Genomic DNA, 12,531 nt, shown 5'->3' on the forward strand with positions numbered 1-12,531 from the left:
AACATTATTGAGTGGCTTAAAACCTAGCAGCCTCCAACCTGGGGACCACCTACGACTTGACTGTGTCATGTGCAGGGAGCGGGAACCCCTCACCCTGTGCAACTGGAAGCTGATGTGACACTAGCCAGTCAGTCAGAGCTACAGAGAAAGCAGACAGCCCAAAGAAGCCGTAACATCCCTCCCAGCCTAGATGGGTCTAGATGAAGATGACTTGTTCGTGTCTAAACAAAGGTAAAATGAGTCCAGCTGTAGGTGCAGCCCTCCCTTAGCTTGCAAAGGTGAAGATTGCTAACTCTGGTTTTGGAAAGAGATGAGCTCTGATCAGCTGAAAGGAGCAGTGAGTAATCCTCATTTGTGTGACTTTGTAACTAAATTGTGAGTCACTCTAATGAGCAATACCAAAAGCACTGACCTGTCCATCTCATGCTTCTTCACTTGAGACTCCAAGTTAACCTGCAGCCTTGGTGTGTGGCAGGGCCACCTTTTGGGCTGACGAGACCATAGAACAGTGGTTTTAATGCAAACCTTACTAATGGAAGAAATGCTTTTGTAGTATGCATGTATGCCCAAATATTCCGTATAAGTAATTAGGAAGCTTTACACGGTTTCTCTGTATTTGGCATTTCCCTCTAAAGCTGCAGAATTAGCTTTTATTTCAATAACCCCTTCTTAACCCTCACCATCAGGATTTCAGCTGCAGAACATTCGTGTCTTGCGCACATAAACCTGGCCAACTGGAGCTGGTTGGGGTGATGTGCAGCAACCGGGGAGAGAAGCCCATGGGATTGTTGCTGTGGAAGTCTGTGCCCTTGTGTTCCTGGGGTCAGCATGAAGTATTCCAGCCTACTTGGTACTGGCTGCTTTCCTATGTGCCCACACTGCAGGGAGGGACAGTGCCCCTCCTACCACTTCAAAGGCTCTGCCACCTTCCACTCCCTTGAGTGCAATGTCCTCAATGTCCTTGCTTGGCTTTAGGCTTCACCTGTGGTACTGGCATGTCAGGGATTATGAAAGCTGTTTGCCTCTGGTTTGAATGCAGGACATGGGCTGGCTTGGCTGCATGCAGAAAACTGCACCACTGGATGTTTTCAGCAGTTTCCTCTGTGTGCACAGTGGTATTTAAAGTGAAAGCACTTTGTTTTGGAAAAGGCAAGGATGAAGGTGAAGGCTAATAATGGAAGTTTATAAATGCAGCTGATATTCTAGCACTCTGACTTTCATGCCATCCTTCATTTACTCTCCTGGTGCTCTCTCCTTCTCTTTTAATGTTCTGTTGTTCCCCCTGTGAGCATAGCGCTGCTGAGAGTAACTGGGGTAGCTGAGTTTGATCTGTTTATGTAACTAGGGGTAGAGTGTGTGCTGTTGTTTTAACCCTGTAAGTGAAATGATCCATGAAACCTCCACGGTGAATTGTGCTAAGGGGACAGACTTTCATAATCTGTGGACTATACAGTTTCAGGTGTTAAGAAATATGAGCTCTTATAACTCGCAGCTGTTTAAAAAAACCTCTTATAGTTAAGAGCTTTTAATAGAGACCCATTCACATAACACTCCTATGTGGGTGAGTGTTGCTGGCACCAGCAGTGGGATGCCTGCCTCTAGTCCTGTCTGGGCTTCTCAGCTAGGGTCCCTCCCTTGTCAGCTGCAGGACATGGGCAGCTCTAAGGGCAGCTCATTCTAGAGTAGGAGAAAAGTCTAATACAAACAGGAGGAATAGTTCTCCTCCTCTGTTACCTGCCTGCGCTCCCCATGTAGTTGGCTTGGCTGGGTATGAGCCCTTCAGACAGCAAAACCCATGTGAGATGGATGTGACTCATGCTGAACCTCTCTCAAAGCCCATGGCAGGTGAGGTAGACAACGAGATCCTAGTCCTGTAGCACAGCCTTGAAACTGGACTATCCCTCCTCTGCTGTCTATGAAACTTCTTTGTCCCTCCTGCCTCTGCTTTGCAGAGTGGAAGTCCACCTGGGAGGTATACAACGTTGTGCACATAAAGATATCTGGTTTCTGCTGAAGCCTGATGTATTTGTAAAGTTGATCTTCCTCGATGCAGCTCACTCATTGCCTTCAGGTCCCTAGGGATTTCCTACCTCACAAGAACAGGGGGAACTCCTCTGCCCCAAAATCCTCATCAAAAAGAACTTGCTCAGAGGTAGCGAGAGGCAAAACTGTGAGTTCTGCAGCTGAACTCATATTAGAGGAATTTCAAGCAGTCTGTACATACCTTCCACTTATAATTTATTATTAACAGTCTGAGAAGGAGAAAAATAATTCATTAAACAATCAGCAAGGCATTCATAAGACATTATTGATATCAAGTCTCAGGGAAACACATGAGGCTTCACAAATATATTAAGTTTTATCTACCCAGTTAAGTCATTTTACATAGGAAAGTGAAAACTAATCCAACTGCTCTGTCTCTGTAGCTGCTGCTCAAGGGGAAATGAGTTCAGATCCACCATAATCTGAGTAATAGGTTCAACATCAGCTCCCTCTTATCAGAGGGAAAGGAGCAGTTTCATGTCATAGTTTCTGCAGTCTGCCCCATGCTTATCTATTCCCTGGCGGCCAGATATCAGAGCAGACCAGTTAGAGGAGTCCCCTTCCAGGAGCTGGAAAGAAAAATGCCTTGCCATGAGACCCTTCTTCCTTCCCTCTTGCTGCAGGCAGTTTGCAGGTGCTTTCTTTCCCAGGTGGGAGTTGTTTGTATCTAGACTTGAGAAAAAAGTTTGAAAAAGTGGTATTTCTCCCTTAGCCCAGATCTGTATCCTTGCTCTAGTCAGAAATGAGCAGTAAGGCACTGCTTGATCAAACTTGCCCCTCAGAAAGCCCCTGCTTTCTCTCCAGTATTGTACATCTGGTATACCTGCCTTCTAACCATGCTACTGGTGGGATGATTTGGTTTTGTTGAGAAGCTGAAGCTCACCAACAGCCTCACTTCTCACCCCCATGCTTTGCTTTCTGAACCTCTACCATTCGCCTGTGGTGTGTGGTGATGATTCTGTATGGGAAATGACTTTAAAAACATCATAAAGATGTTTCTGGGAGTAGTGGAGTCTTCAAAGGAAATTCTTGGGAAGCTGGAAATATTGTGGGAGGGAAAATATAATCTTTCTCTCATTTCAGATGAACTTCTGCCTTCCTTGAAATTCCTGTGAGTTTCAAAGCCTTTGATAGTCATGAAACATCAGAGGAGCCTTTATGCTAAGCAAAACCTGTGTGAAAGCAGTGCTGCTTCTGATCCCACCAGGAGCAGCTGCATACCCTGTTCTTCCTCCTTATGTTTGTCATCCTCTCGGCCGATGCAGTCGATCTGCATTTGTTTGGGTGGTCATGGCTGTGTCATTACTGTGCTGGGTAGGATGATGCTGGAGCAAAACCCATCTACAGGATTTGCCTGCATGTCCAGTGGGCCACCCCAGCTGCTCTCCTGCAGGCCAGCCTAGCTGGTCCCCGTGGATGGCATCACTCTGTGCCATGGGATGCCTTGCCTGCAGCAAGCACAGCACAGCTGGCTTTTATTCCAACCTCCCTTACAGGGTCAACATCAGGCAGAGAGGCCATGACAAGAGGCTTTCCTGGGAGAGCTCTGATGGCACCAGGCACAGGTGGCAGATTTCTAGGCAGCCACAAATCCCTGTGAATGCAGGTTACTGAGAAGGACAACACCACCACCATGAGCTGGGGCAGCCACTCCTTGGGACAGGTACAGCTTGTGTACAGCCAGTGTGGTGAGGTGGGGAATTCTGGTAGCACAACCAGCAACAGGAGACTATGGAGGGGATGACATAGAAATTGCAGGGGCTGCAGAGTTGGAAAATATCTTCACAGGTCCCCCCTAAGGGGGACACTGATCTGTGTGAGAGAAGATACAGTCCTCCCATTTCTCATGCTCCGCTTCCCAGATGGTTCAGCAGCACTTGCGGGTGTCCCACCACAAACTCCTTCCAGAAGTGCTGCTGGCAGAGAACAGCATCTGATCAAGCAAAGGGGGAGAGAGAAGAACCGATAGCACAAGTCCCAAGGGTGTGTGTTTTCCACCTGGGCAACAGTTATCCTGTGGAGACTGATGCATTCGTGTCTTCTTCATTCAATGGGAGGGAAGAGGCTGCTGGGCTGGCTGGGCAGTGGCATGGCCAGGCTGGTTTCAGGCAGAAGGCGGCCCCTGTGATGTGCCTCTGCCTTGCACTTCCCTTCCCTGGGCACCAGCCAAGGGGAGAAGCTAATGGGGCAGGCCATGGTGTGGGTACCCCTAGAGGAAAAAGTCTGCACAAGCTGAGCAAAGAACATTGGGGCCCTTGTTAGAAGAAGACAGTAAGAGCATTGAGGAACCTTCCTGCCACTACAGGCAGACTTCAGGTGAACCACAGTCTGCAGCATGAAGAGCTGCAGGTCTGAAATATCATCTAATCGTTGTGGTGTCATTGTCAGTTTAGATTTACGTCACCTCTCACAAATACAGTCTTATTTGTATTTGACTCACCCATCTAATTGATTTGCATCCAGACATATCTGATTCATGCATGTGAGCATACACAAGGGCTGTCCACAACTCTCTCTTGTCCTTCATTGTGTCCGTTTCCTTGCACTCCCCAGGCTTCCTATGTGATTTATTTCCCCTGCCCCCTCCTGCTGCTGCTTTGCACCGTGATGCTTCTCAGGAGCTAGTTTGTCTTCTGCCTTGCTCCAGCATGCTTCCTGCCTGTAGCTATAGCTTTTCTCTCCAACAGGTAGCTCGGTTGTTCTTAAACAAGCCAAAGAAGTATCAGACTATTTTTTGGAGCGTTGCAATGTGTTCCACAGAAAGTGAACCTTATGCTTTCTGCTGCAGTGGTTGTGGAGATGGAAATTCCTCCCGATGTGAACTGAATGTAGTTTCTGAACATGTGACTGGCACGAAGTAAACAGGCAGTGACTTTCTGCAAGGATAAGATGAACTAAGGAGTGGGGTAAGTTGAACCTTTTGGGTTTTTTTCTTTTTTTCTTTTTTTTTTTAAGCTACCTTGGGTGAGTTGTTGCCTTTGAACAGAGATGGTGAGGTCCCTGGCAAGTGTGATACACAGCTGTACAGGGATGTAGGGAGAGCTGTGAAGAACATCAAGAGTGACCAAAGACGTTAATGACTTTTTGTTAGATATAGCACAGAAGGACAATGGTATGACTGACGTTATATGGACCAAGGTCAGGTTATGAATTTGTAACTGAGGCAGAAGGCTGTAAAATAAAGCAACGGCATTGTCCAGTTCTTCACATGACTAATGAAGCATCACTTGGTAATGCTGATCCTCACTGCCAAACACATATTTAAGCACAGCAGTGTTTATCAAGCTGGTCCCCTCCAAAACGAACTCGTGTCTGCAGAGCCAGCAGATATGACTTAGCGATTAGCCAGAGGCCATGCAGAGGACGAAAGAAGAGTACCAGCTCGAATTACTCCCCACCCCTTCTATGGGCAACATGCAATGGTTTTGGACTGAACTGTGTTTGAAAGATGGTGCACTGGTCTCAACCCAGGGGACAGAAACAGTACAGCTATCTAACACAGGTGCAGTTACGGCAGTAGAGCTACCTTCACATCATGCTACTTGTTACTGCAACTTTTACTAACTAACATTTTTTAAAGAGTATGATAAAAGAGTTTAGTATCTGAGGCAAGTGTGGCAAGGGGAGAGAAAGGGAAATCATGCTGAAATCTGGGAGTATGACAGGGTGTTTTGGAAGACAAAGCTCCTAGAAGAAAGAAAGTAATTCCGGAAAGCTTTATTGTAAGTGAGGAAATGAAGATCTGTAGGCTCACCAGAAAGGCTCCAAGTGATACAATCTGAATATAAGGCAGAGGAGGCTTTTGCAGCAGTAAAGCAGCACGGCAAGGAGGAAAACGCAACATAATAAAGTGGCATAGTCCAATACCTAATCCAAGCCAATATCTTCTGTCTTTTTCAGGAAAGAGAAATCCAGTGTGAACAAAGCTAGGAGGGAGGAAAATTAGATACAGAAGGTAAAATGTTAGTTGCCTCCACTCTTTGAATTTTGCAAGAGCTAACAGTTGAAGAGGTGAGAGTAGCTAACCAGAAAGTATGTATAAGAGAGGCTTTCCTGAGAACCAGTGGCCAGGGTGGAAAAGCAGAACCCTTCAAGGAATGGTCTGCTAAAGAAGCTGAACTATTTTGGGACATTTGTCTTCACTGCAGACTAAGACAGGGAGAGAGATGCAACCCCAAGCTACTGTTCTTAAGCAGTAAAAATCAAGAAACTGTTGGGCTTGCAGTAACCAGATAACCCACCCACCATCTGACTGCTATCAGCCTCCCTACAGAAAAATTCATTGCTGTTTCACAAAATCCTCCTACGGGGCTTCTCATTCTTTCCTGACTCTCAAGCAGAGATTCATTGTTTGATCTGTGTGATAGTTTTTAGATGTTTTGGAACAGAGGTGCCGTGCACTTAGCAGATCTCTATATGGAGGCTGCTGGACTTCACACCCACTGCAGAGCTCTGGGAGAGGGCAGGAACAGCCTCTTCCCCCGTACAGAGCTGTGTTGCTTGGTCATTACCAGGCAGCGCCTCCAGAACTGAAGACACAGAAAATCACAGAATGACATTTCAGTTGCAAGGAGAAATGAAGCCCTTGTTTTTAGTCTAATGTGGTCATTTTCCTTCTTCTGCCATACAAGAAAGGTGTTAATCTGCTTTGGAACCCATTGAAGCTGGTGGTAAACACCTCCTGACTTCTGTTGGGCAAGTTAAAGCACAGCTCCTGAAAGAAGAGCTGGTTGTACCCATCTTGCAACAAGTTTTAAGGGGGTTTATTCTTTACTGAAGCAAACATACGTGATTTCAAGTATTTTTATGGGAGATGTGCATTGTCAAAGTCAAGTTTTTTTGATTTGCACCTTTTTCTCTCCAGATACAACAGTCTGTCTCCACTGGAAACATCACATCCATAAAGCCACAGGGATATGCTTTAGCCCTGGCAAGACAATGGATGCAGGCGATCTATCCCCTCTCACCTCCCCAAACAAAATTTGATCACAAGTAGTCTGGCTGATTTCTAGTGCCACCAGGAAGTGGCAGATGAAGAAAAAGCCTTCCTTTTACTGAAAACTTCAGTGACTTCATGTCAGCCAGTACAAAACCTGATTCTAGCTCTAGATTTCAAGGCAATGGTCAAATCTGGTAGGTGGTACTTGGAGGAAATGTGGGGGAAGGTAGGTTGGTTGGGGTTTGCCTGTTTTTAAAATCCCTGTATAAAAGTCATCATGTACGTGCTTCATGATCCCATAGTAAATAGCCATAATTTTCCCATTTCACAAAGTTAAATGCCCACATGCCCACTTGTGCACAGAAAAATTGATCCAGGTGCAGCGTGCGGACTTTAGAAAGGTCATGTTCAAGAATGGGGAGAGATTGAGGGTGTTGCTTTTAGTCAAAGAAGTGATGTTTAACATCTTTGTGACAATAAACAATGCAAATAACATTAGTTCCACTGCCATCCCTCTGGCCTACAAGTGCTGTTAAGACAGTTCTTGTACATAATACAAATATTAACCATTACAGAGTCCTCTGTTGTCCTGGCTGTGTTGTGCAATCAGTGGTGCAAAATTTCCACCAGTGCTAGCTCTAGGTATCACACTACCACTTCAAGTCTTGCCTTTTTTGCACTCAAACTTCTTTCCTCTGAAGCCAGCTGCAGTGACTGTAGGCAAGCAGTCCCACCTTCTCATTCCCCCTCCCTGACTCTGCCTGTGCTTTTAGGCAAGCTCAGATTACCTGCCATCTCCGGATATATCTCCTTCCCCGCTGTCCTGTAAAATCAACAAACATCCCCACCTTCCTCATCCCCGTTTCCCTTCTCTGAATGCTTAAATATTTGGGAACTCAGCACTGCTGGTGGGATTTCAAAGCCCAGCCCAGGCTCAAGTGCCAGTTTTGGGCTAAACAGCTGCTGTGCACTCTCAGATCTACACACTACAATGATTTGTACAGCCCATTGCTGAACCAGCTAGAGCCATTTGTTTAAAAACTAAAGAGACAGATAAATTCAACTTTCCCTTCTCCTAGCAAGCTGGTATCATGTGCCTCTCTTAAAAATGGCTTGCTCCAGAATGCATTAGAGCTAAATTATCATTTATGTTTGTCACAGGGATTGCTAATGTGTAATGAGATTTTAGAGTTAATGTTTTGTACAAAGCACTTAGTGGAGCTGGGATGAAATTGGTTCAGGATTCTGATGTGGTGTTTTAATTAAAGATATTTTCCAATCAGGGCCGAGCAAACGACTTGTCAGAAGATTTTGTAACCATCAGCCAATATACCAATGCAATGCTGGTCTCGCTTTCTGATTTTGGGTTTTCTTCAGGGAATTAGAGGAGAGAGCCTCTCTGAATCTCATGCAGAAGAGCCTTTCTTAGCTGCAATCCTTACAGGAGAAGAAACACGTATTTGATGCTCCGAAACTTTCAACTGGATGTCAGCAGTCTGGTTCAGTGCAGCGTGATGCTACTTTGCTTTTGTTGAACTTTGCAACTGCAGATTGGTGCAATATATGCACACAAACTGAAAGCAATAGCAAGCCAGGTCCTGTGAGTCGAGTCCTGAGTTCTTGTCTGCCATAGCAGGGTCTTGAGCTCTGACTGCAGCTCCTCTTCCCTCTCCTGCTCTGCTGTTGGGCACAGGAGCCAGGGAGGAGGCAGGAAAACAGGTGATATAGATCCAAAAAAAGGAGAGGAAGGATTTCAAAAAAATGTACCTGGTAAAACCACCATCATGATGACCAAGATGTCTCTGGCTTAAAAAATCAGGCTTCGGTTGTATGGTTCAATGCAAGCATCAACATCATGTTAATAAGCACAGCTTTTATTAATTGTTGGACAATAATGGTCATTATTACCAACCTAAGACGTTGTTTTCTTAGCTATCTCTGGTCCATGCAGGGAACTTCAACCAATATCAGGTCTTAAGGTGGGTTATCTGCTTAAAACAAAATCATTATAACCAAGCATGAGCTGCAGCACACAGAGCTCGTTTCAGGCATGGGTAATGCAAGCATCTGGCAGAAAAATGGTCACCATCCGCATCATTTGCTTTGCCCACCCTACAGCCCTGAGACGCTAAGTTGGATAAAGCTGCTGAAGAGATACAGGGGGTTTGCAGGGAAGTGGCTCCTGCTGGGATGGGACAAAAAGAAGGCGTTGCCCTTCCCAGTGCTCCTCACTCTTCACCTTCTTCCCCCCTCCCCTCCCACCTCTGCAGTCATCAGAGCTGTGACCAAGGCCCCCTTTTGCCTCCCATGCCCTGTTTTTTGCCCCATCCCCACATTCCTGACAAGGAAGGGCATTGGCTCCACAGCCTTGGGCAGCCCCTCTGGAGGCTGAGTCAGCTCCACAGATGTGAAACAGCACTGCTGGAGACCCACCTGACATGGGTGCGCTGCTGAGACATTGGATAATAGGACTGAGCCATAGCAGAACACCCTGGATTTGTATAGTTCCATGTTTGGTTTTCCAGTTTTTCTGACATTAACCCCTATAGAGCTGCATAGTTGTGAACCTGTCAGCAGTATGTATTGCATCCTACTTGCTACAATAATAGAAATAAATCCTTCTTTATATGCTAATGATTTCACATACATTTGGTTTGTTTGTTTATTTGTTTTCCTAAGAAGAGCAAGGAGAAATCTTCCATTTCATAGTCAGTTTTGATGTTTTAATATATGTGTATGAGTTTTTTCTTGTATTTTTCTTTTGCAGGTTTGCCCATCTACAGGTTCCGTAACTGTTTGGAAACAGATGAGCGCTAAGTAGAGATTTTGATGCCCAAAGTAAATTGTAACATTATCTGTTCATGGGAATTCACCTGAGCTGTGTAAAAGGATGTTACTGACTAGAACAGAGAGGTGAAGGTGAATTTTGCAGAAATAAATCTACAATTTACACCTCTACTGTGTGGTGGATACGTGAATAAGCTGGTTATTGTAACATTTTTTTTGCATAAACTTTGTCTGTCATCACAGGATCTCAGGAAATTAGAAAGACAGAAGGAGACCAAGCTGCCTGTTCAAGTCAGCCCCTCAGTGAAACAGCATCCTCCTCCATAAAACATAATACACATCACAACTTCATTTACATCTCTTGTTCAGCTATGTGGGTGCTTTATCTGCAAGATCATTGACACACAACTTAATGAGTGGTGTTGACCTTTTCAGAGACAGTGAGGTACAAACATGCATAGGGCATCTTTTGCTGCCAATCCCCAACGTTCGAAAACCATGAGTCAGATCTCCCAAGCTCATAAATTATAAGACTAGCTGAAAGAAATGTTCATGAAAATGCCAAACAAATGTGTTGGTGTTCTCTGCCATGCATTTTATTGAGTCTATGGTTTTGAGCCCTCAGAGGTCACTCAGGTTAAATTTTAAGTCTTTTGTTCTCTATAAGCAATAAAAAATTCTGCTGACGTTCCCATCCATTCAATTACAGGACTCAGTTACAGAAACTGGGGAATTACAGTGAACTCTAAGAGAGGCACCTTCATGGTGCTTCTGACACACATCTCTGCCATGTGCCAACCTGTATGAATTAAATTCTGCATGAGGTTTAGGTTCCTATGGTCAGAGATCACCCATCCATGGAGACTGTGGTGTAGAGAAAGAGGAGGTCTGAGTTGGTGGAGAGGCAGGATAGGGAGCCACGGAGGGACTCCCATCCTTGGTATGATTCGCACGTGGGAGGAAAGAGTATAGTCTACAGGAACTGAACACTCCAATGGAAATGCTGAGGAAGTATTTACAGGGTACTTTTGGTAATGCAGATAACGCATGCCAAGCACCCACACATCCCTCACTCTGGAGGGTGAAAAGTCCAGATTTTTAATACTTGGCAAAGGCACCATCAGGTACACTGAGATGCTGAGTGATGGAGCATAGGCTCAGGCATGTTGTTCTGCGTTGCAGACATCATGGCTTTACCATTACCAAAACATATTCAAGTCTTCTGAAGCAGTTTAAGCACTTGGTTGATCAGGTTCAACCATGTGCCCTCTTCTGACCTCCCATATCTCATCATGCTTCCACTCTCAAGGGCTCATGTCTACATTTTGAAGTCTGGTTCGAAGTCTTCATTTGCTGCTCACTCCCATAAAGTGAGTATTACCCTCCTTTGCACTGTTGGTTTTTTGGGGGTTTTGTTTGGTGTGGGGGTTTTGGTTTTTGTTTGTTTGCTTGGTTTGGTTTTGTGATTTTGTTTTGTTTTGTTTTGTTTTTTCTAGAATGCTTTGGTAACTTTGGTTTGAGATGTGTTGCTTTTGATCACAGAGCAAGTGCTTTTGGACCCTTCAGGTGTCTGGCCTTGAATTCTGCTATGTGTTGCATATGCCTACCAGAGCTGTTCTGGAGGCTGCAGCCATCAACTCCACAGTGCAACACTGCTTTAGCACATTTGGCTGTGCCTCTGGTGTCAAGGCTCCACTTAGTGCCTTGACACCAGAGTTTTGATAACTAAAAGTGGTGTTTCCTGGGAGCAGCTCTTTGATTCTTTTATCACTGGTACAAAACTTCTTATTATATAAAGCAGTGTATTTTCTAAGCCTCTGTAGCAGGAGTCATCTTGCTCCAGCCATGGATTCATGGGCAGAAGATGCCAGTGGGATGCCCTGGTTGCAACAGCTGCTCATAGAAGTGTGTCTGTTTAGCAAGTACAGATGGAAAATGCTGTTGTTTTTCCCTCATTGATCACTGTCCAAAGCATCTGAGGCTCCAACAGAAGAGCCAGAAAGAAGCAAAGTTGCTGTTCCTACAGCTTTGGTACTTCCTATCACATTTCAATTTCTTTAGAAGTTACCATGCTGTACTTCAGGCTCAGCATTGTAGCTGCATTGGCCCCTCATGACAGGCCTGTTCTGGCATAGGGGTGGCTGCAGGGACCTGCAGCAAGCTGTTCTGCTCAGGTGTAGGAACACACAAGTTTCTGCAAGCCTAGGGACCTGTTCATCCTTTAACTATGCCTTTTTTTCCTTTTTCTTTCTTTCCCTGTTGTAGGTGACTGGAGTACTCTATGCAGTTCTTCTGTTTCAGGCAGATAAAGACATCTGTAACTGCCAATATCTACCGGCCCCGTCCCTCTGCCATTTTTCTTTTTGTTTCACACAGACTTTTACAAGTGGCTCCCTCTCAAATTTCTGGTGAAAAAAATAATGTCAGCCAAACCTGTAAATCTGTTTCCCTCTGAAGGGGGAGGAAGACACCATAGGCACAGGAACGCCGCTGGAGAGGCTGAGGAGGGCACGATCGCAATTAGGCTGAACAATTACGGCAACTTCCCCCGATTCCTCATCTCCTCTCTGGGTAGGGTGCTCCTCCACTGTCCATACAGCCTTCCCAAAGAGGGTTCTCTTTGATGGTCCGCTCTTTCCAAAAACAGTGAGTTTGTAATGGGAATTAGCCCCCACTTGAGGGGCCCCGTTTGTCCACTGACACTTCATCAGCTCAGGGTGTCATTGCATTATTTAGTCAGCTCGCCAGCTAAGGCCTTTTTC

The 12,531-nt window shown here is 45.3% G+C and overlaps 1 long non-coding RNA gene across 1 annotated transcript; it reads left to right on the forward strand.

The window, feature by feature from the left end:
* Nucleotides 1-260: 260 nt before the first annotated feature.
* On the forward strand, nucleotides 261-9,306 carry LOC141956270 (uncharacterized). The gene is made up of 4 exons (XR_012632867.1): nucleotides 261-337; nucleotides 4,832-4,949; nucleotides 6,908-7,176; nucleotides 8,266-9,306. It is a non-coding gene; the product is annotated as an uncharacterized LOC141956270 (long non-coding RNA).
* The last annotated feature ends 3,225 nt before the right edge of the window (nucleotides 9,307-12,531 follow it).

This window comes from Athene noctua, chromosome 1 (assembly GCF_965140245.1).
Source record: "Athene noctua chromosome 1, bAthNoc1.hap1.1, whole genome shotgun sequence".
Lineage (NCBI taxonomy): Eukaryota > Metazoa > Chordata > Aves > Strigiformes > Strigidae > Athene > Athene noctua.